The sequence below is a fragment of the Hemiscyllium ocellatum genome, chromosome 24, assembly GCF_020745735.1.
Source record: "Hemiscyllium ocellatum isolate sHemOce1 chromosome 24, sHemOce1.pat.X.cur, whole genome shotgun sequence".
In the NCBI taxonomy this organism is placed as follows: domain Eukaryota; kingdom Metazoa; phylum Chordata; class Chondrichthyes; order Orectolobiformes; family Hemiscylliidae; genus Hemiscyllium; species Hemiscyllium ocellatum.
The window spans coordinates 19,739,089-19,760,214 of record NC_083424.1 but is presented as its reverse complement, the minus strand read 5'-3'; positions in this window follow the sequence as shown (position 1 = coordinate 19,760,214).

Here is a 21,126-nt window from a genome sequence, read left to right as displayed (position 1 = left end):
CTGGGTCAAAATCCGGGAAATCCCTTCCCAACAGTACTGTGAGTATACCTACACCCTAGGACTGCAGTGGTTCAAGAGGGGAACTCACCATTAGCTCTCCAGGGTAATTAAGGTTAGGCAATAAATGCTGGCCAAGTCAGCCATGTCCACGTCCCATGAACAAATATTTTAAAAGGTCATCCTCTGAATCCAGGATCAGTAATTTCTTGGTGATTGTTGTTTGTTAAATAGAATGGTCAACAAATGGGAAGCCTTCAGAAATGAGATAACAAGAGTCCAGAGACAATATATTCCTGTAAGGGTGAAAGGAAAAGCTGCTAGCTGTAGAGAATGCTGGATGACTAAAGAAATTGAGGGTTGGTTAAGAAAAATAAGGAAGCACATTTTAGATATAGTCAGGATAGATCGAGAGAATCCTTAGAAGAGTATAAAGGCAATGGGAGTATACTTAAGAGGGAAATCAGGAGGACAAAAAGGGGACATGAGATAGCTTTGGCAAATAGAGTTAAGGAGAATCCAAGGGGGTTTTACCAATACATTAAGGACAAAAGGGGAACTAGGGAGCAAATAGAGCCCCTCAAAAATCAGCAAGGCACCTTTGTGTGGAGCTGCAAGAGATGGGGGAGATACTAATTGAGTATTTTGCTTCAGTGTTTACTGTGGAGAAGGACATGGAAGGTATAGAATGTAGGGAGATAGACAGTGACATCTTGAAAAATATCCATATTCCAGGGAAGGAAGTGCTAGCCGTCTTGAAATGCCAAAAGGTGGATAAATCCCCAGGACCTGATCAGGTGTACCCTAGAACTCTGTTGGAAGTTAGGGAAGTGTTTGCTGGGTCCTTTGCTGAGATATTTGTATCATCAATAGCCACAGGTGAGTTGCCAGGAGACTGGAGGTTGGCACACATGGTGCAACTGTTTAAGAAGGGTGGTAAGGACAAGCCAGGGAACTATAGACCAGTGAGCCTGAAGTCGGTGGTGGGCAGGTTGTTGGAGGGAATCCTGAGGGACAGGAATTATATGTATTTGGAAAGGCAAGGACTTATTAGGGATAGTGAACATGGCTTTGTATGTGGGAAATCAAGTCTCACTAACTTGATTGAGTTTGTTGAAAAAGTAACACAGGATTGATGAGGACAGAGTGGTGGATGTGTACTATATGACTACAGTAAGGCGTTTGACAAGGTTCCCCGTGGGAGACTACTTAGCAAGGTTAGATCTCATGGAATAGAGGGAGGACTAACCATTTGGATACAGAACTGGCTCAAAGGTAGAAGACAGAGGGTGATGGTGGATGGTTGTTTTTCAGATTGGAGGCCTGTGACCAGTGAAGTGCCACAAGGATCAGTGCTGGGTCCACTACTTTTCATCGTTTATATAAATGATTTGGATATGAACGTAGTATGTGAACGTAGTATGTATAGTTAGTAAGTTTGCACATGACAACAAAATTGGAGTTTGAGTGGACAGTGAAGAAGGTTACCTCAAATTGATCAGATGGGCCAATGGGCTGAGGAATGGCAGATGGAATTTAATTTAGATAATTGCAAGGTGCTGCATTTTGGGAAGGCAATTCTTAGCAGGACTTATACATTTAATGATAGGGTCTTTAGGAGTGTTGCTGAACAAAGAGACCTTGGAGTGCAGGTTCATAGTTCCTTGAAAGTAGAGTCACAAGTAGATAGGATAGTGAAGAAGACGTTTGGTATGCTTTCCTTTATTGGTCAGAGTATTGAGTACAGGAGTTGGGAGGTCATGTTTCAGCTGTACGGGACATTGGTTAGGCAGCTTTTGGAATATTGCATGCAATTATGGTCTCATTCCTATCAGAAAGATGTTGTGAAACTTGAAAGGGTTCAGAAAAGATTTACAAGGATGTTGCTAGGGTTGGAAGATTTGATCTGAGGCTGTTTTCCCTGGAGTGTCAAAGGCTGACTGGTGACCTCAGACATTTATAAAATCATTCGGGCCATGGATTGGATAAATAGACAAAGTCTTTTCACTGGGATGGGGGAGTCCACAACTTGATGACCTAGGTTTGGGGTGAGGGGAAAGATATAAAAGAGATCTAAGGGGCAACTTTTTCACACAGAGGATGGTACGTGTATGGAATGAGCTGCCGGAGGAAGTGATGGAGGCTAGTAGAATTGCAACATTTAAAGGCATCTGGATGGGTATATGAATAGGAAGAGTTTGGATGGATATGGGCCAAGTACTGGCAAATGGGACTAGATTAGATTGGGATATCTAGTCAATATGGATGAGTTGGACTAAAGGATCTGTTTCCGTGCTGTACATCTGTATGATTCTATAACAGTTGAGTGAGCTTTGATCCTTCCTTAATGAAATTAAAACCTCTTCATCCATTATCCTTTCTTGACCTCTCTCAAAGTTCATCATGCAAGTTATCTCTCCCTAAAATTCAAATGGATGAATTGCTGAAGTCCTTATGACTTCTGTCATTTGCTATCCATGAGGTAGTTCTATAATAGTGAAGACAAGGACAAGATTAATTTTCAATTTTGCAAATACATGACATTGCTATCACGAAAAATACTTTGCAATGTCTTTCCTGCGATCCATTTTATAACAGTCAGGCAATTGTATAGAACTACAAAGATAATCCTCAGTTCATAATATTCCAAGAGATACTGTAACACTCACTAGCTATATAAATTCTTGATAATAGCAGTTGTTTATTTTTCAGTAGTCATCCAATAATACAAGAGTGGCTAAACCTTCAGTATGAATATTATCACTCAGAGAGGAACATCAGTAGTCATTTATACATGGCAAATTGTTTTGGCATGAAACTGACCCAAGGTGGTAAAAAAGCTCTGAAGCTGTCAGAAGTCAGTAATATATTTATATTAGTGCAATCATTTCCAGAATGTCTCACTGTTCATGATGTTACTTAAATTTCTTGATTCATTTTATTTTTATCTCTTGGATGATCTTTTGCACACTTCCAACATTTTCCTTTTTCTTTGTTGATTAATTGCTACTTGTACTTGAGTATCTGTGATGCTTTTTATAAACCATCTCAACACCTTGTTTAGATTCCTGACTGAACCTTGCCATCTGGTATCTGATGTTCTGCATACATAAATCACATTTATATACATATTGCTTGTCGTATCCATTATTATTGTAAAAATGGTCCAATTTCTTCTTAAAAGTTGAAGAGATATTTCAGTTTATATGATAAAACAATCAGAAAACCATTTCTGAATTAACTTCTAAACCTCAGGGACTGTTTTGAACTGTTTTACTTACTCCAGCAGTAACCAATGCACCACCACCGCCCCCCCAAAGCATTACCCATAAATATTCTACAGAATTCCCATGGGTTCCGATTATAGCCCACTCAACTGAGTGCGAGAGAGGAGCAGCCACCAAAAGTTAGCAAGGTCCTTATTTAAACATGCAGATCAGGTTCTGATGACGTTGTCGGGCCCAGCTGCAAATTTAACTGTGGCCTCCAGGGGAAATTCGTTGCTGTGGACATACCATGCCAGCCTAAAAGGAGCTGGGTCAAATTCTTAAGAAGAAAAAAATATTTTCCTGTTAATTTAGTTCGCCTGTGGGATCAGGAGGAATGGAAATGCCCCTCCTTATCCTGAAATGAAAGTTTATGTCTTCCCTACTCTCACCTAGATCCTATTCCCCACATTCCCTCTCCTGATCCTTAGGTAATTTGAACCACTGAACTGAGTGCAGGGTCCATTCATATTGCTTTGACTTCCTGTTGCCTGTCATTTCCATTCCTGAGGATCCCACTTGCTATATGTCACTTCCTATTGATTTTGGTCAGGGGTAGCCAATTTCAATTGGGTGTATTTCTAAAGATGTTACCAAGCGGCCTTCTGTCTTGAGTCATCTCACAAGGCCACAGTCAAGTATTGGTCTCTGCTCCAACTGCTCTGCTTTCCCATTTTAATCTTAAAAAGGAAACAGACTATTTTTGTTCCCCAATTGGATTCATCTTATCTGATGATCTTTACTCCACCTTCTACATATGTAATAAATGAAAAATGTCAATACATGGAAAGTTTAATATCTTGATTTTTATCCTAGATTGTTTGCAGGAGTATCACAAAAATTCATCTTAAATTCCTAATGCCTGCAGGACAACACTGGAGGGTTAACAACTCAATTTGAGAAGGAAGTCGACAAGTTTGATGGAGATGAGATCCAGCTGTTAAAACCCCTCTGGCCTCATGCGGTCAAAATGCTTTGCTCTCCATCTCAGTCCCTTCCCACACTCAATCACTTCAAGTTAAATTTGACAATGTATCATTTGAAGAATCATAACATGTTTAATCATATTAATTAATTTAATGAATTTCTACACAACATTAAAAGTACCAAGCACTTCAGGTTTTTTTTTATGTTGATATCTACGGCATTAGTATTGTCTAATTTTATGCTGCTCTTAACGCACCTTATTTCATCGTTAAAACATTCTATCACCAGTCTCCTTGTGCACCCAGCCATCCATTCCCAAATCTGTTCATTCCTTACTAACAACTCGCTATCCCACCAGACAATTTGGAGAAGACTTGCACTTTCTCAAGTAACCTTCAATGGAAAATATAATACTTGGCAGAAGCAAAGCAAATGACAAGCAGTAGTTGTATTAAAAAAAATTTGAATTCTGGTTATTTTATGCAAGTTATCTATTCCTTTATATTTGCTAGCAGCTGTAAAAGCTCTTACCAGTATCCGGTCCTGTCAGTGCAGGGTGGTGGACTGTCAGAGAATTTATATTGAACTCAAACAGAACCATGCCAAAAACTGTTTGTTAAATGGTTACAGTGAGCTTGTGGATAGATGGAATGGGATTAATGCTAAATAAAGCATCGTTTTTACTGACGTGCCGAGAGCATTGTTTTGCTGAACACAAGACGGGTAGAATTATTTCATTAGCTTTCACATTCATGGGGTGCCCACATTGTTTAGATTTGAAGAGTGCCTGCATCAGCTTTCCCAGTGCCAGGAGCTGCGAGCGTGACCCTGCAGACAAAGCACACATCAGCCCTACTCCAGCGGTTTCCGAGCCAGACTCCTGGTCCCCATCCCAGAACTTCACCATAGATCCGGAAAAAAAAACGCAAAGGAGAGTGGGCAAACGAGTTAAACACAGGGTGTTACTCTTGTGTGAAGTTCCTCATGTGGGATGAAATTATAAATAAACAAAATCACACTGCAGTTACTGATACAACTTTAACACCAACACCCTTTTATTCAAATGCAGTACATCAGATTGATTGCACCTTTTTAAAAGATCTGTCTTCAACCTATTTGTTTGGATATAGCAGCAAGTCAGGAATTCCATGCCAAGGAATTTAGGTTGAACACTCATGCACTGCTAAAATGTTCACATGGAGCCACCTTCTGTTTTGTTTTGATGTCTTGCCCCCAGTCTGTCCACCGAGAAACCTTATTCCGTATGCAAGCGTGACTTTGCAGAGGCAGGCAGATCTCCTGCACAGTTCCTGTACCCTGGGCCAACAACACTGAGATGTAACAAATGCCGTGATCACCCGGCCGAAACAGGAATCTAGGAAGAGTCTGCCAATGTCTTCTTCAAACTTTGATTTGCAGACAGTGAGGTTGCAGAGCTTGGACCTTCTGAAGTCAGGACAGAAAGAAATGTCCGGGGAAGGTGGCCTAATTTTCACGTTTGTCTTCCCAGAACTCAGTTATCACAGTCATTGGAGCAAAGAGGGAAATCTTCTCAGCTCCTGTTCCTCATCTGTCCCATCTAGTGTCATCATATCCCACCACTCCCTGTCCTGGGAAAGAAGGTTGAAGCTAAGAATAAGTATGTTTGCCCTCTCTGGAATTAGTGATAGATAGGGAGGTGGCTGTACAGAGGTGATGGGACATCAGTGTCAATACTTAGTAGCCTGAAAAGCTGCAACCAATCTTGCCATTTTAACGGCTCGAGCTGAGTAGATTACAACAAACTCCAATGTTGCTTTCTGAAAAGCCTTATGAGTTTAATGGCGAGGATTATATCCTGGTTTTTTTTTGCTTTCTTTGATCTTTGTGGAATTTCTTGTCCAGGTGGAATCTTCCTTGCCCTTATTACAACAACATATAGATGCAACATAAAAGGATACACTGGATCTAAAAGTTAAAATTCTAAATTGGAGGAAGGCCAATTCTGATGGTATTAGGCAAAAACTTTCAAAAGTTGATTCGGGGCGAATGTTCACAGGTAATGGGATGGCTAGAAAATGGGAAGTCTTCAGAGAGTCCAGAGATTATATGTTCCTGTTAGGGTGAAGGGCAAGGCTGGTAGTTGTAGGAAATACTGGATAACTAGTGTAATTGAGGTTTTGGTCAAGAAAAAGAAGAAAGCATATGTCAGGTATAGGCATCAGGGATCAAGTAAATCCTTAGAAGAGTATAAAGGCAGTATACTTAAAAGGAAAATCAGGAGGGCAAAAAGGAGATATGAGATGGCTTTGGCAAATATGGTTAAGGAGAATCCAAAGGAATTCTATAAATATATTAAGGACACAAAGGAACTTAGGAGAGAATAGGACCCCTTAAAGATCACCAAGGCTGCCTATGTGTGGAACCACAGGGAAGTGATTTCTGGGCCACTTGCTGAGTTATTTGTATCATCGATAGCCACAGATAAGATGCCAGAAGACTGAAGGTTGGCTAATGGTTTGATCATTTTTGGAATATTGAGTGCAATTCTGGTCTCCCTACTATCGGAAGGAAATTGTGAAACTTGAAAGAGTTCAGAAAAGATTTACAAGGATGTTGCCAGGATTGTTAGGATTGTGCTATAGGGAGAGGCTGAATAGGCTGTGACTGTTTTCCCTGGAGCGTCGTAGGCTAAGGTGTGACCTTGTAGAGGTTTATAAACTCACGAGGGGCATGGATAGGGTAAATAGACAAGGTATTTTCCCTAAGCTGGGGGAGTCCAATACTAGACAGCATAGGTTTAAAGTGAGAGGGGAAAGATTTAAAAGGAATCTAAAAGGCAACCTTTTCACACAGACGATGATGCATGGAGGGAATAAGCTGTCAGAAGAAGTGATGGAGGCTGGTACAATGCAACATTTGAGAGACATCTGGATGGATATATGAGTAGAAAGTGTTTAGAGGGATATGGGCCAAACACTGTCAAATGGGACTAGACTTATTAAGAATATCTGGTCGGCATGGATGATTTGGACTGAAGGGTCTGCTTCCATGGTGTACAGCTTTGTGACTGTATGACGCTATATGAATTTTCTTACTCCCATATCAATACCAAGGCCCTAAGCACATTCTGCAAGAGCATACTTTATAAATACTACCTGTAGTATCGTATTCAGTATTTGCCAAAAGTTCGATTTCACCAGGCCTAAATGCAGAATGTTTTATCTAGAGCCTCTGCTTTATTATGAACTTGATTACCCTAATGGCCTGCCACTGTTACTGCTCCCACACTCATTCTATTTTATTACTGTTTGATCTCAGGCCTACATCCCAATCCAATAACATTCAACCTAAACTTGATCTGCTTTTCAGAGTATGCTCTAATGACAGGAAACCTTGTCTGTCATTGTGGGGGATTGACTCTGGAGTCTTTAAGGGGTCTTCCACTACCAGCACATTCATCCAGTTATCTTACCTCCCTCCTGAACACTCCTGTTTCTATGTTCTCAGAAGTGCCAGCTGTCACAACAATTCCAGGAGGAAGAAAGAGAGCAATGCCATAGCACTGTGAAAAGGTTCAGTCAACTGATGTGACACTGTCAGCCACCAGCTCACAAAGTGGCAATGTGTGAACCTCAAGACTAGTATAGTCTTTGAACTTCCACATGATAAGTCATCGGCATTAGTGGGCTGCAACCAGGCCAGAGGGAAAGGGTCATTTAAGGCTAATCAGCTCTTGACCACATTAGAGCCTTGGTTCAAAATGAAGAAAAGAGGAGAATTCCAGGGGTCAGGTGAAAGTGACTATCCTTCACATCAAGGCTGCATTTCACTGCATCAAGGAATTCGAACAAAACTCAAATCAATAAGCACTGTGGGAAAGCTCTCCACTGGTTAGAGTCAATCCTGGCACAAGGGAAGATGGTCATGGTGTTGAAGGTCAGTCATCTCAGCTCCAGGGCATCTTGCCGGAGTTCTTCAGGGTAGTGTCGTAGCCCAACCATCTTCAGCTGCTTCATTAGAAGCAAGAATTTTTGCTGTTTTCGCAACTCATTAGATACTGAAGCAGTTCCCTGTCCTAATGCATCATGAACAGGACATTTCAGATTGGGCTGTCAGGTGGCAAATAACATTCACACTGCACAAATATCACCACCTCTAACAAGAGAATTGACTATCAATCCCTGACATTCTCTGGTATTACCAACATTGAATCACCCACTATCAACATCCTGGAGGGTTACCATTGATCAGAAACTGTATTGGTTACACCACATAAATACTAGCAACTCACTCCCTGACTCTCCAAAGCCTAGCTACACGGATTAGAACAAAGTATAATGGAATACTATACATTTCTCTGGATGAGTGCAGCTCCAAAGGTACTCAAGAAGCTTAGCACCATTCAGGACAAAGCAATCCCCTTGATTAGCACCACGTCCAGTCCCTCCAACACCTCAGTAGCAGCAGTGTGTTCCATTCACAAGATGCACTGCCAAAACTCACCAAGGCTCCTTGACAAACCCACAAACACTATCATCTAGAAGGACCAGGACAGCAGATACATGGGAATACCTGCAAGATCTCCTCCAAGCCAGTCAACATTCTGACTTGGAAATATATTACCGTTCCTTCACTATCATTGGGTCAGAATCCTGGAATTCCCACCCTATCATAATTGGGGTTCTACCTACACCAAATGGACTGCAGTAGTTCAAGTAAACCAATTGGAGTCATACCTAGCACAAAAGAAGATATATCAGTGGTTGTTGGAAGTCAATCATCAACAGTAATTGTTCAGGGTAGTGTTAAAAATCTTCAGCTGTTTTATTAATGGCCTTCACACAAGCATAAGTTCAGAATGGGAATGTTTACTGCTAGCACAGTTAATGCTCTTTGAGACTCCTCAGTCGTTGGTGTTGTCATTGCCCAATGCAGTAAGACCTGGACAACATTCAATTTGGCTTGATAGGCAGGAAGTGACGCTTACACAGAAATTCCAGGTGATGACCATATGCACCAAGAAAGAATGTAACCATCTCCTTTCCACATTCAATGATATTACCATTAATGTTGGATTCTGTTCCAACAACATCTTGGGATACTGTTACCCATATGCTTTTCTGGACCAGTCAAATAAATACTGTGGCCACAAAAACAGGTCTGCAGCATAAATTGCTGCAACTCTTACAGGGACATGGACAGAAAGATTAGGCTCTAGTGTTGGACTTGGCTCCAGCGCAGCCCTGACCTGAACAAAGCAGAACTCCGAGAGCCCCAGATCCTGGTAACTTGGTCCTAATGTGTTCCATTGTTCCAGAACCCAATAACAAGGAGTCAGTCCAAATGCTCTTGAAGCCTGCAGCTTGTCAGTAGTGTTCCTGTAAAGCCATGTGGAATGTCCCCCAATGAAAGTCACCAACCTTCCACCAGCTGTGCTGCAACCATTGGGTTAGCATTACGTACGGGCACTAAGAAAAAATCTTCCATTCCCAAGATAGGGTACAAAAGAATGTACAATAGTTTAATAGCTGATTTTGACTTGTGTCATTGGATATGTTACTTGGTAATGATGTGATGCTGAATTTCTGCAATGCATCTTGTGGATGGTGCACGCTGCTGCTACTGCATGTTTGTGTTGAAGGGAATGATACAGTTTTTGACTATAACTTTTATCGCAGGATTCTGGCTATGAGGACTTAATGATGGGATGATACAGGTGACTGGGATGGTGGTGTATGGTCGAGCAGTGATGATGAAGAGATGTCCTCAGGGAATTCACGTCTGAGTAGGCGCTTATTGGCGGTCTGTTCAGCTGATAAGTATCCTGGAAGCTTCTTCCTGCCTGCTCCTCCCTCCAGGCAGAGCTTCTCTGCAGATTGTTGCTGCATTTCCTTGTGTTGCAGGCCCAGAGGCATTGCAGCTGAAGTGCTCCCTACCCTTTGTAGGCAGACTTCACAATAACATCTGTATCATACTATACATTTGATGACACAAGTCAAAATGAATTATTCACCTTGACAGGACTTACAGAGGTAGTCACTCCCCAGATAAAAGAAAAAGACAGATGGGTGACAGGGTTTAGAAAGGGAACCGGCAGGCAGTGCAGGGATCCCCTGTGGCCATTCCCCTCAATACTGGTTTGGATACTGTTGGGGGGGATGACTTAGCAGGGGAAAGCAGTGGGGCACCTGCTGCTCAGAAGGGAAGGGGGAAGAGGAGCAGAACAGTAGTCATTGGGGACTCGATAGTTAGGGGGACAGATAGGAGGTTCTGTGGGGACGAGAGAGACTCACAGTTGGTGTGTTGCCTCCCGGGTGCCAGGGTCCGTGATGTCTCTGATTGTATTTTTGGGATCCTTCGGGTGAAGGGAGGCAGCCCCAAGTTGTGGTCCACATTGGCACCAACGACATAGGTCGGAAGAGAGATGGGGACTTGAAGCAGAAATTCAGGGAATTAGGATGGAAGCTTAGAGCTAGGACAAACAGAGTTGTTTTCTCTGGGTTGCTGCCCATGTCACATGCTAGTGAGGTGAGGAATAGGGAGAGAAAGGAGTTGAACACGTGGCTACAGGGATGGTGTAGGACGGAGGGTGTCGGGTTTTTGGATAACTGGAGCTCTTTCTGGGGTAGGTGGGACCCCTACAAGCAGGATGGTCTTCATCTAAACCAGACGGGTACCAATATCCTGGGTGGGAAATTCGCTAAAGCTATTAAGGTGGATTTAAACTAACACAGCAGGAGGATGGGAACCAAAACTGTAGGACAGGTACAGAGTAGGGAGTTCCAAATCAAGTATCTGACACTGGCAAGCGAGAACCTGGTTTGAAGTGTGTGTACTTCAACGCGAGGAGCATCCGAAAAAAAAGTGGGTGAACTGGCAGCGTGGATTGATACCTGGCCATTATGTTGTGGCCATTACGGAGAAATATGGATAGAGCAGGGATAGGAATGGCAGTTGCAGGTTCTGGGATTCAGATATTTCAGTAAGAACAGGGAAGATGGTAAAAGAGGGGGAGGTGTGGCATTGTTGATCAGGGACAGGATTACTGTTGCAGAAAAGATGTTTGGGGACTCGTTAACTGAGGTAGTGAGGTTAGAAACAGGAAAGGAGAAGTCACCATGCTGGGGATTTTCTATCGGCCTCCGAATAGTCCCAGAGATGTAGAGGAAAGGATAGCAAAGATGATTCTCAATAGGAGTGAGAGAGGCAGGGTAGTTGTCATGGGGGACTTTAACTATCCAAATATTGACTGGGATCACTACAGAATGAGTACTATAGATGGGTCAGTTTTTGTCCAGTGTGTGCAGGAGGGCTTCCTGACACAGTATGTAGACAGGCCTACAAGGGGCGAAGCCACTTTAGATTTAGTATTGGGTAACGAGCCTGGTCAGGTGTTAGATTTGGAAGTAGGTGAGCACTTTGGAGACAGCGATCACAATTCTGTCAGGTTTACTTTAGTGATGGAAAGGGATAGGTGTACTCCACCGAGCAAGAGTTACAGCTGGGGGAAGGGAAATTACAATGCAATTAGGAAAGATTTAGGAAGCGTAGAATGGGAAAGGAAACTGCAGGGGATGAACACATTAAAAATGTGGAGCTTATTCAAGGAAAAACTCCTGTGTGTCCCAGATAAGTATGTATCTATCAGGCAGGGAGGAAGATATAGAACACGTGAGCCATGGTTTACTCAGGAAGTGGAATCCCTGGTCAAGAAGAAGAAGAAGAAAGCTTAAGTTAGGACAAAATGTGAAAACTCAGTTAGGGTGCTTGAGGGTTACAAGGAAGTCAGGAAAGACATAAAAAGAGAGCTCAGAAGAGCCAGGATGGGACATTAGAAGTTGTTGGTGGATAGGATCAGGGTTAACCCTAAGGCTTTCCAGAGGTACGTTAGGAAAAAAAGAATGACGAGAGTTAAATTAGGGCCAATTAAGGATAATAGTGGGAAGTTGTGTGTGGAGTCAGAGGAGATGGGGGAAGCACTAAATAAATATTTTTCAACAGTCTTCACTATAGAAAATGAAAATGTTTGGCGAGGAAGATATAGAGATACTTGCATCTAGACTAGAAGAGATTGAGGTTCACAAGGAAGAGGTATTAGAAATACTGCAGAGTGTGAAAATAGACAAGTCCCCTGGGCTGGATGAGATCGATCCTAGGATCCCTGGGAAGCAAGGGAAGAGATTGCCGAGCCTTTGTCATTGATCTTCAAATCATCATTGTCCACAGGAATAGTACCTGAGGACTGGAGGATAGCAAATGTGGTTCCCTTTTGCAAAAAGGGCAGTAAAGACAACCCTGGTAATCACAGACCATTGAGTCTCACTTCAGTTGTTGGTAAAGTGTTGGAAAAGGTTATAAGAGATAGGATTTATAACCATCTAGAAAAGAATAATCTGATCAGAGACAGTCAGCACGGTTTTGTGAAGGGTAGGTCGTGCCTAACGAATCTTATTGAGTTTTTTGATAAAGTGACCAAACAGGTAGATGAGAGTAAACCGGTTCATGTGGTGTATATGGATTTCAGCAAGGTGTTCGATAAGGTTCCCCACCTTAGGCTATTATACAAAATGCAGAGGAATGGGATTGTGGGAGACATAGCAGTTTGGATCAGTAATTGGCTTGCTGAAAGAAAACAGAGGATTGTAGTTGATGGAACATGTTCATCTTGGTGTCCTGTTACTAGCGGCATACCGCAAGGGTCGGTGTTGGGTCCACTGCTGTTCATCATTTTTATAAATGACCTGGATGAGGGTTTAGAAGGGTGGGTTAATAAATTTGCAGAGGACACTAAGGTCGGTGGAGTTGTGGATAGTGACCAAGGATGTAGTAGAATGGGGAGCTGGGCTGAGAGGTGGCAAATGGAGTTAAATGTGGACAAGTGTGAGGTCCACTTTGGACGGAGTAATCAGAATGCAAAGTATTGGGCGAATGGTAAGATTCTTGGGAGTGCAGATGAGCAAAGAGATCTTGGTGTCCATGTACACAGATCCCTGAAAGTTGCCACCCAGATTGACAGGGATGTTAAAAAGGCATACAGTGTTTTGACCTTTATTAATAGAGGGATTAAGTTCCAGAACCCAGAGTTATGCTGCAGCTATACAAAGCTCTGGTACGGTCACACTTGGAGTATTGTGTACAGTTCTAGTCACTGCATTATAAGAAGGATGTGGAAGCTTTGGAAAGGGTGCAGAGGAGATTTACTAGGATGTTGCCTGGTATGGAAGGAATGTCTTATGAGGAAAGGCTGTTCTCGTGAGAGAGAAGAAGGTTGAGAGGTGACTTAAAAGAGACATATAAGATAATCAGAGGGTTAGATAGGGTGGACAGGGAGTTCCTTTTTCCAAGTATGGGGATGGCAAACATGAGGGCTCACAACTTTAAAGTGAGGGGAGATAGGTATGAGATAGATGTCAGAGGTAGATTCTTTACTCAGAGAGTAGTGAGGGTAGGGATGCTTTGGTAGTAGATTTGCCAAGGTTAAGTGCATTTAAGTCATCATTGGACAGGCAAATGGATGTACATGGAATAGTGTAGGTGGGATGGGCTTCAGATTAGTATGATAGGACGGCGCAACATCGAGGGCAGAAGGGCCTGTACTGCACTGCAATGTTCTATGTTCTATATTCTATATGTTTCCTTGGTGCCTCTATCGGGGATGCTCAAGTGTGGACAGATCACCAAATACTCGCTTGTGAAGTTTTAACAATTGTCAAATTTGGAACCTCATTCTGCACGCTTCCACAAACATTGTAATGGTAGAAGTTTGTAAAAACAACCTGACCCAGAATAGCTGTCCCTTTAAACTAATGTTAGCTGGGGAAACAATGGGAGAGGGGTCTTACAGCTGCATGTGTATATTTTTTGGTGAATGTTAAATGAGTGGATCGCTGATTTGGCCCAAGTTGAGAATGAACACGCCTGATCAGCCAGATTGACTGTTTTATGTTAGAACTCGACCGGTTGGAAACTTCTGGCATCTGCAGAAACCTCTGGCACCCTTCCCAACAGAGGGCCACCATACGGGCTATACAGGACCTGGTTGGAGTTATTCACTCCATCTGGAAGGTCCTCAGCTTCTACAGCAACAGCTCCACTGATGTTATGTACACGAGCCACTTTTTTTTTGGTCTATAATTTTAATAGTTCATTAAACAAACATTGAATATGTTTTATGTTAGTTAGGTTAGTTATTAACTTTTTGCCACTTGTGAAGCATAAGTTATTTTCCTTGCACCTTTAAGTTTTGTCTCAAAAGACTACTAACAAAAACCTATCCACTTCTGCCTTAAAAATATTCAAAGATTCTCCTTTTAATAAAAGAGCTTTCCAAAGACTTATTGATAGTGGGGTGCACAAAAAAAAATACTGGACATTGTTAAGATTAAATAGCTTATTCTATCAGAAGAACGTTTACTCTGAATTTAACAGCAAATACCTGTACCTTGGTCCCACTATGACTTGTTGCATTCTCTCCATCCATTATTGCATTCCATGTCAGTCTTACCTGTCATGTATTGTGAATTCAAGCACTGCACTTCCCAACAAGTGAAAATCACAATCAGATTGCCATTCTGCTCCTTTTTCACATGAAGAAAGAGCTCTGCATTTCTGACAGGGGATTCTGCTCAGGGTTCCTTCAAAAATGTGAGGTGTATTTTGAATCAGACAGGTCCCTCATGGTACAGGATAGTTGGGAGAAGTGGAACCATTCCTAACTTTTCACAGCAGCAGTTGTTATTTTCTGTGATTTAAGAGTCCTGCGTCACAGATAACACTTTGACAGCTCCTGTGGCAGGGTATGTTGTTACAACACGAGGTAAACGCTCCTGCTTACTGTAAATCAGCAACACAGAATGGATTTATCCCATGCAGTAATCTGTAAAAATTCCAGAAGTCAAGAACTATTTAAAGTAAAAATTAACAACTTTATTTCTTAAAGTATAACAGAGAATAATTAACTAACAACTATTTACAATTCCTTTCTAACCTATCTTTTACCTTACCTTCTATAATACTAATCCGATAAAAATCCCAATTATGATTTACTAGACAAAACTTCTTATCTCAAAACTAGGCAGTTTTCAGTTTTCTCTGTATTCCAATTGTCTTTTCTTCTTCTTGGGGATTCTAGTTTACAGATTACTGATCGATAAAGATACCTTTTTAAGAGAGCTAATTTTTTCAGACAGACTTTACATGCTGGTAGCTTGGCAGTTCTCCTCTCAACTGTTCAATTTTCCCCAGGCTTATTTCCCACCCACCCCCGCCTCCCAAAACCATTGGATTGTGTCATTGAGTTTTAAGATTGTCAATATACTCAATTCAAACTGGATTGGAGTTTGGTTTTTTGGGGGGTATAACTTAAAGTGATTGGCCTAATTTGAATCTGTTTTGTCTTTTCCAGGCAACCAGCTACCCTCGCTACCCTTGTAGCTGAAGCACATGTTAAATTGTATCTTTTTTCAGAACACTTATTGCTGTCAGGTAGTTGTTGCTAACGTTTAACTCTCTTAAAGGTACAGTACACCCACATTTTCATAACAATGTGTGTAAGCTAATTGTGAGACTAGGAGAAAGTGAGGACTGCAGATGCTGGAGATCAGAGTTGAGAGTGTTGTGCTGGAAAAGAACAGCAGGTCAGGCAGCATCCAAGGAGCAGGAGAATCGATGTTTCAGGCTAAAGCCCTTCATCAGGAATGTGAGTTTAGTGCACCAGAAGGGTAGGATGCCAGGTAAGAAAGGGGCCAGGTAAGTGGTGACTTTTTTTCCAATCACTCATAGGATATGGGCATCTCTGGCTAAGCCAGCATTCATTGCCATCCCTAATTGTCCAGAGGACAGTAAAGAGTCAATCACATGTCCATGGGTCTGGAATCATATGTCACCATACTAGGTAAGGATGACAGATTTCCTTCCCTAAAGGACACAAGTGAACCAGATGGTTTATTATGACAATTGACATTGGTTTCATGGCCATCATTAGACCCCTACTTTCAGATTTTTTATTGAATGCAAATTCCACTGTCTCTAATGGCTGCATTTGAACCAGAGTCCCCAGAACTTTAGCTAAGTTTCTGGATTAATAGTCTAGTGAAAATACTATTAGGCCATTGCTTTCCCTTTTAAGGGTAGGTCTGAGAATGGGTGTATGAATATTCGGCCTGGTAGGGGTGTGGTCTTAGTGAGAGTGGGATGTCAAACCCTCAAGGTAGTGGGTTGAGGGGATTGGTGTCATGTCCAATTGCAGAGGATGTGTTGGGTTCATCCTGGTGGGCCAGGATGCATTATGCTTTTAGGCCCTGGGGGAGGAATTCAATGGCAGGGGTAGTGTTGGTTTCCAGAATGAGAGGGGAATGTCGGCTCAGGGTCTGAGAGGTATGTGGGATCAAGACCAGCTGTAGGTTAGGGGTTTTGTTGTAAACTGGAGGCCTAGTTTAATACTCATCCAAGAATTAGACTCAGTTTTTAAATGTCAAACCTTTCCTGGAGAACTATTTATTTAACTGTAACAGAACCCTCCAAATTCCTCAATATAAATGAATCCTTTCAGAGGGTTCTAGAATTGCCAATCAGCACCTTCCATTTCCTGTAAATTGCTCAGATTCTGCTTTGTTGAGCATTCCACTAGATCCTGATGTGAAACTCACATTTACCACGCAGAAACGATTCGCTAGCCAATGGAAAATCTGGACTTCTCGCACTGGGAGCTCACTTAACAGGAGAGGACTAATGAGTACAGCAAGCAGTGTGTTGTGCAGTGGAACAATTTGTTTTAAAACTCTCGTTTTATTGCATTAAGATATATTAAATAATTTTATCCAAAAGGTGGTACACTGTTTTAATACTGAATTTTTCAGTTTTATTATCAGAGATGATTGTGTCATTAACAATTCCATTCTGTTTCTCATTTTTAGCCAATAGCATTACAAGTACCTTAAAACAACTGTATGCATGCACATCAACAAGGAAGGGATCAGTGATCACTATTACATAGTTGCATAGAGCACTCAACAAAAGAAAATGGTCTTCTTGCATAAAGCATTTATATATACTTAGGTAAAAACTGGGGTTCGGAAACTAAATATTTAACTGTAAAGAAGAAGGCCAACTTAAACAAGAGTAATAGTTTGCATGGTTTGAAATCCACCTCTGCACCATTTCACTATTGCAGACTTACCAAGCCAGAGACTGTTCCTAACAACACCATGCCCAGAAATCGCATGAGAGTTGGAAGAAATATTTTCAATACTGCTGTTTTAATTAATAAATTAGTTATAATTATAATATTCATAAATAATTTCTACTGAATAATATTTCATTTATACAATTAATATTTATAATTAACAAGGACTATGATAGATAAGGCAAATGAATTTAAAGCTTGGATCAATACATATAACTATGATGTTGTAGCTGTTATAGAGTCTTGGTTGAGAGGGGGACAATACTGGGCAGCTTAATGTTCTGGGATTTAGATGTTTCAGGTGTGATGGGGATGTAAATAAATTGGGTGAGTTACGTTACTGATTAGGGAGAATATCACTGTTGTCCTGAGAGAGAATATCTTCGAGAGCTCATCTAGTGAGACCATATAGGTACAGCTCATAAATAGGAAAGATACAATCACTTTAATGGGGTTGTATGTCTGGCCTCCCAACTGCAAGCTAGAGATAGAGGAACAGATATGTGGACAGGGTAAGGAAAGTGGAAAATGAACAGGTTGTTATGGTGGGTGATTTTAACTTTCTCTATATTGACTGGGACTTGCATAGTGCCAGGGGCTTGGATGGGTGAAGGACTTGTTTGGTGTGTCCAGGATGGTTTGATGCTGCCAGAGCTCCTGAACTTTTCCAGCAATTCCTGTTTTTGTTTCTGATTTCCATCATCCTTTAGATTTTTAATTAGCACAATAATAATCTACTCATTTCATGGCCAGTTGTCACTAATCACTGTTGATTAGAGTCTCATCTATGTTCTCAATACAGGCCAATCAAAATCCACTATTTTGTTGATTGATTAGAGACAACTGAAATGTGATAAACCTCTTATTGAGTTCTGCTACGAGTCAAGATGAAATTGGGGTTTTCTATCATGATACAAAATTGTTTCTTTTCCTAAACCTGCCTTACCTTTCAGGGCTGACTTTGAAATTTGTAATGACTCATTATTTGCCTGATTCAGGGTGAAGATTTGGATTGATCTGGCAGCTGTTAAACCATACTTTGTAATTTCATTGATCTAACCATGGCCACATGCTTGCACATTGATGCCAAAACCGTGGAGAGAACCTCCTTGAATCTCTAACGTTTTTCTCTGATATCAAAATTCTCTTGCAGCTGCACATTTATATCTCTGCTCTGCAATCTCAACAACTTCACAGTCTAAATAGGGCTATATGTCTGTAGGTCTTTTTTGATGCCATACTAGAGGACAGGATTGGTGAGAACCCTGCATGCATTGGTGAAGTGGTAGCCTTAATAGCATGTATTGACATGCTCAGACATGAGGAGCTGAACAAAATGAGGAGATTTGCACCAGGATGTGCAGATGATAAGTAAAGAGGGTTGGAAAATTTTGGCCAAAAGTCAGGAGTCGACTTGTACATGAGATCAACTATTACTTAAGCATATATGGAAATAAAACATATAGTGGTGTGCAATTCTGACATCTACAAGAACATTAATGCCCTTGAGAGATGTCTGTGGTGAGAAAACAGAATGATTATATCAAGAACCTAAATTTTAACAGAAGATTATGTATGCTCGCTGTTTTCTGTTCAGATAAAGATAACTTCATAGACGTTTCCACGAACAGGTGAAGAATTGTGTGTTTTGTATGTCAATTTGTAAATTGGTCATTTTGAAGAGGATGAATGTTAGGGCCACAAATTACAAAACAGTAAGTTAGGACAAGAAGAAAATCTCAGTACCTATTTTAGAGCATAGATTTTAGAAGTATGAAAAAATGACTCCGGAAGACAACTGTTTCTGAAGCCTGCCCGCACCATTCATTTGGATTGTCCAGGAAAATCACTGACTGAATATTGTTAAATGGTTCAAGAGAAAATGATTTTTTTTTCTGGGAAGACAGTAGATTGAGAAATATAGTCTGATGGCTCCTCAGTAGAGTTGGAAGATAATAAAAATGTTCTTTTTTCAGTTTAATAGCTTATTGCTGTTCCTACTAAATCAAGCAATCAAAAATCTGGAGCCAATAGAGGAACACGGTCAGACACACTAATCTCAACCAGGTGGAACTACTTCACAGTGTGTCATTGTGCAAGAAAGTATATTAAAAAAAAACAAAAAAGTAGTCATAGCAGTGTGGTACTGGGGAGAACGCCTAGGTCACATCCCATGACTCCACTCTTAGCTGTGAGGTCAATCGGAGAGTATAATGAGGTTATTTATGGTTGTTGACTTTTGTATGATAACTTTTTCTTTATGAAATTGCACCAATCTCTTGCTTTTTTTCTGGGGATATTCTAAATGCACGTACAAATGAATTAGGAGAAGAAGCAAACAATTCAGTCCCTGGATCCTACACTGCTATTCAACAGGATCATGGCTGCTCTGTTTGTGTATTGAATTTCGCATGCAAATCTACCCCCGATAACCTTTAATCCTTTGGCCTAACAAATAAAATGTAATGACAGATTTGTTCACGTCTTAGCTCCATAACAGTATTGTTTCAAACTTATAGAGGTTTATAAAATCATGAGGGACATGGATAGGATAAATAGACAAGATCTGTGGTGGGGCAGTCCAGAACGAGAGGGCATAGGTTTAGGGTGAGAGGGGAAAGATATTAAAGTGACCTAAGGGACAACTTTTTCACGCAGACGGTGGTACATGTATGGAAAGAGCTTCTAGAGGAAGTGGTGGAGGCTGGTACAATTACAGCATTTAATAGGCATCTGGATGGGTATACGAATAGGAGGGATATGTGCCAAGTGCTGGCAAATGGGACTAGGTGAGGTTGGGCTATCTGATCGGCATGACGAGTTGGACCGAAGGGTCCGTTTCCATGCTGTAGATCTCTGACTCTATGATCCCATCTTCACTGCCTTCTGAGACGATGTTTTAAAGTCACACAGCCCTCAAAAAGAAATCTCATCTCTGTCTCAAAATGGTAACCCTTAATTTTATAATTGTGCCCCATAATTCTGGATTGACCTAACACAGGGACCATGCTTTTCACATCCACCTTGTCAAGACCATTCAGGGTTTTATACTGGTCAATCAAGTCACTCCTCAGACTTCAAAACTACAGTGGGAATCAGCCCAGCCTGCCCAAGCTTTCCTCATAACATAACCCAGATGTACCAACTATAATCTAATAAATTCCGGGGAAGTGTCTCCAAAGCATTTACAACCTGCCTTAATGAAGACAGCAACATTGCACACATTATTCACAATAGGTCTTAACTGTGCCCTGAGGACCATGAAAAGCACTCTATAAAAATGCCTTCTGTTTTCGACACAAAAAATCTGGACAAACCCATGGACAGCAAGAATAATAATGTGTGTCTTAAGATCTCAAAGAAAGCCGCTGAAGCAAATAAATGTAAAGATTTTAAGAGAATGTTGTAGTCTGTATGGATGACCTAAGTTTTTTTTTGTTCTTTGATTGAGAGCGATTCTGGAACAAAGACTTCTCTTTGAGAGTTTGAGGGCACATTCATTTGCAGGTGAAATGAAACTAAAACACTGTTTCTGGTTTACTTTTGAGGGTTTGTTTAATCCTGTATATTTACACATAAGCCTGTGGCTCAGCATTAACAATGTGATCTTCTGATTCTTATTTGTGGACCCTGATAGCTTTTAGTGAGGTATTCTGAAGTTCTGTGGATTTATATTTTACAGGGAGCTTACTGCAGCAATCTCGGTAAACAATATGACTTTATTAGAGATTCTGTCATGTGGGTGGCACAGTGGTTAGCACTATTGCCTCA